This window comes from Triticum dicoccoides, chromosome 2B (genome assembly GCF_002162155.2).
Source record: "Triticum dicoccoides isolate Atlit2015 ecotype Zavitan chromosome 2B, WEW_v2.0, whole genome shotgun sequence".
Lineage (NCBI taxonomy): Eukaryota > Viridiplantae > Streptophyta > Magnoliopsida > Poales > Poaceae > Triticum > Triticum dicoccoides.
Window position 1 is genome coordinate 548,623,655 of NC_041383.1, and position 4,632 is coordinate 548,628,286.

Here is a 4,632-nt window from a genome sequence, read left to right on the forward strand (position 1 = left end):
GGGGGGGGGCAGGGGGGAAACTTGCCCCCCAAGCCAGTTGGAGGCGCCCCCACCCTAGGGTTTCCAACCCTAGGCGCAGGGGGGCCCAAAGGGGGGTGCACCAGCCCACCAGGGGCTGGTTCCCCTCCCCACTTCAGCCCACGGGGCCCTCCGGGATAGGTGGCCCCACCCGGTGGACCCCCGGGACCCTTCTGGTGGTCGCGGTACAATACCGGTGACCCCCGAAACTTTCTTGATGGCCGAAACTGCACTTCCTATATATAATTCTTCACCTCCGGACCATTCCGGAACTCCTCGTGATGTCCGGGATCTCACCCGGGACTCCGAACAACTTTCAGGTTACTGCATACTAATATCTCTTCAACCCTAGCGTCACCGAACCTTAAGTGTGTAGACCCTACGGGTTCGGGAGACATGCAGACATGACCGAGACGCCTCTCCGGTCAATAACCAATAGCGGGATCTGGATACCCATGTTGGCTCCCACATACTCCTCGATGATCTCATCGGATGAACCACGATGTCGAGGATTCAATCAACCCCGTATACAATTCCCTTTGTCGATCGGTACGTTACTTGCCCGAGACTCGATCGTCGGTATCCCAATACCTCGTTTAATCTCGTTACCGGCAAGTCACTTTACTCGTAACGTAATGCATGATCCCGTGACCAGACACTTTGTCACATTGAGCTCATTATGATGATGCATTACCGAGTGGGCCTAGAGATACCTCTTTGTCATACAGAGTGACAAATCCCAGTCTCGATTCGTGCCAACCCAACAGACACTTCCGGAGATACCCGTAGTGCACCTTTATAGTCACCCAGTTACGTTGTGACGTTTGGCACACCCAAAGCACTCCTACGGTATCCGGGAGTTGCACAATCTCATGGTCTAAGGAAATGCCACTTGACATTTGGAAAAGCTCTAGCTAAACGAACTACACGTTCTTTGAGCTATGCTTAGGATTGGGTCTTGTCCATCACATCATTCTCCTAATGATGTGATCCCGTTATCAATGACATCCAATGCCCATAGTCAGGAAACCATGACTATCTGTTGATCAACGAGCTAGTCAACTAGAGGCTTACTAGGGACATGTTGTGGTCTATGTATTCACACGTGTATTACGATTTCCGGATAACACAGTTATAGCATGAATAACCGACAATTATCATGAACAAAGAAATATAATAATAACCATTTTATTATTGCCTCTAGGGCATATTTCCAACAAATTTATCATTATAGAACTTGGCTTGTATATTCCTACGATGGGCTTCCTCAAATGCCCTAGGTCTTCATGAGCAAGCAAGTTGGATGCACACCCACTAGTTTTCTTTTGTTGAGTATTCATAGCTCTAGTGCATCCGTTGCATGGCAATCCCTACTCCTCATGTTGACATCAATTGATGGGCATCTCCATAGCCCGTTGATTAGCCTTGTCAACGTGAGACTTTCTCCTTTTTTGTCTTCTCCACACAATCCCCATCATCATATTCTATTCCACCCATAGTGCTATATCCATGGCTCACGCTCATGTATTGCGTGAAGGTTGAAAAAGTTTGAGATTATTTAAGTATGAAACAATTGCTTGGCTTGTCATCGGGGGCATAGAAGTTGGGAACATCTTTGTGTGACGAAAATGAAGCATAGCCTAACTATATGATTTTGTAGGGATGAACTTTCTTTTGCCATGTTATTTTGAGAAGACATGATTGCTTTGATTAGTATGCTTGAAGTATTATTATCTTTGTGTCAATATGAACTTTTGTCTTGAATCTTTCGGATCTGAATATTCATGTCACAATTAAGAAGATTTACATTGAAATTATGCCAAAGTATCACTCCGCATCAAAAATTATTTTTTTATCATTTACCTACTCGAGGACGAGCAGGAATTAAGCTTGGGGATGCTTGATACGTCTCCGACGTATCTATAATTTTTGATTGCTCCATGCTACTTTATCTACTGTTTTGGACTATATTGGGCTTTATTTTCCACTTTTATATTACTTTTGGGACTAACCTATTAACCGGAGGCCCAGCCCAGAATTGATGTTTTTTGCCTTTTTCAGTATTTCGAAGAAACAAAATATCAAACGGAGTCCAAACGGAATGAAACCTTCGGGATCGTGATTTTCCAACCGAACATGATCCAGGAGACTTGGACCCTACTCAAAGCAGTGCCCGAGGAGGTGACGAGGGTGGAGGGCGCCCCCCTACCTCGTGGGCCCCTCGGAGCTCCACCGGCATACTCCTTCCTCCTATATATACCTACGTATCCCCGAACAATCAAAACAGGAGCCAAAAACCTATTCCACCGCCGCAACTTTCTGTATCCACGAGATCCCATCTTGGGGCCTGTTTCGGAGCTCCGCCGGAGGGGGCATCTTCCACGGAGGGCTTCTACATCATCACCATAGCCCCTCCGATGATGTGTGAGTAGTTTACTTCAGACCTTCGGGTCCATAGCTAGTAGCTATATGGCTTCTTCTCTCTTTTTGGATCTCAATACAATGTTCTCCCCCTCTCTCGTGGAGAACAATTCGATGTAATCTTCTTTTTGCGGTGTGTTTGTTGAGACCGATGAATTTTGGGTTTATGATTCAGATTATCTATGGAAAATATTTGATTCTTCTCTGAATTCTTTTATGTATGATTGAGTTATCTTTGCAAGTCTCTTCGAATTATCCTTTTTGGTTTGGCCAACTAGATTGGTAGTTCTTGCAATGGGAGAAGTGCTTAGCTTTGGGTTCAATCTTGCGGTGTCCTTACCCAGTGACAGAAGGGGCTGCAAGGCACGTATTGTATTGTTGCCATCGAGGATAACAAGATGTTTTTTTATCATATTGCATGAATTTATCCCTCTACATCATGTCATCTTGCTTACGGCGTTACTCTGTTTTTACTTAATACTCTAGATGCATGCTGGATAGCGGTCGATGAGTGGAGTAATAGTAGTAGATGCAGAATCATTTCGATCTACTTGTTTTGGACGTGATGCCTATATACATGATCATTGCCTAGATATGTTCATAACTATGCTCAATTCTGTCAATTGCTCAACAGTAATTTGTTCACCCACCGTAGAATACTTATGCTCTCGAGAGAAGCCACTAGTGAAACCTATGCCCCCCAGGTCTATTCTCATCATATCAACCTATATCACTTTATTTACTTGCTTTGTTTTTACTTTGCCTTTACTTTTTACTTTGCATCTATCTATCAAAAATACAAAAAATATTATCTCTATCAGATCTCACTCTCGTAAGTGATCGTGAAGGGATTGACAACCCCTAAGCGTTGGTTGCGAGTTGCTATCATTTTGTGTAGGTACGAGGGACTTGTGCGTGGTCTCCTACTGGATTGATACCTTGGTTCTCAAAAACCGAGGGAAATACTTACGCTACTTTACTGCATCATCCTCTCCTCTTCGGGGAAATCCACCGCAGTGCTCAAGAGGTAGAAGCTACCACATGTTCCACGATGATCTCATCGGATGAACCACGATGTCAAGGATTCAAGCAATCCCGTATACAATTCCCTTTGTCAATCGGTACGTTACTTGCCCGAGATTCGATCCTCGGTATCCCAATACCTCGTTCAATCTCGTTACCGGCAAGTCACTTTACTTGTACCGTAATGCATGATCCCGTGACCAACCACTTTGTCACATTGAGTTCATTATGATGATGCATTATTGAGTGGGCCCAAAGATACCTCTCCGTCATATGGAATGACAAATCCCAGTCTCGATCCATGTCAACCCAACAGACACTTTCGGAGTTACCTGTAGTATACTTTCATAGCCACCCACTTACGTTGTGACGGTTGGTACACCCAAAGCACTCCTACGGTATCCGGGAGTTACATGATCTCGTGGTCTAAGGAAATGATACTTGACATTAGAAAAGCTCTAGCAAACGAACTACACAATCTTGTGCTATGCTTAGGATTGGGTCTTGTCCATCACATCATTCTCCCAATGATGTGATCCCGTTATCAATGACATCCAATGTCCATGGTCAGGAAACTGTAACCATCCATTGATCAACGAGCTAGTCAACTAGAGGCTCATTAGGGACATGTTGTGGTCTATGTATTCACACATGTATTACGATTTCCGGATAACACAATTATAGCATGAACAATAGACAATTATCATGAACAAGGAAATATAATACTAACTATTTTATTATTGCCTCAAGGGCATATTTCCAATAGTATCCCACTTGCACTAGAGTCAATAATCTAGTTACATTGTGATGAATCGAATACCATAGAGTTCTGGTGTTGATCATGTTTTGCTCGCGGAAGAGGTTTAGTCAACAGATCTGCGACATTCAGATCCGTATGCACTTTGCAAATATCTATGTCTCCATCTTGAACATTTTCACGAATGGAGTTGAAGCGATGCTTGATGTGCCTGGTCTTCTTGTGAAACCAGGGCTCCTTGGAAAGGGCAATGGCTCCAGTGTTGTCATAGAAGAGAGTCATCAACCCCGACGCATTGGGAATAACTCCTAGGTCGGTATTAAACTCCTTCACCCAGATTGCTTCATGTGCTGCCTCCGAGGCTGCCATGTATTCCGCTTCACATGTAGATCCCGCCACGATGCTTTGCTTGC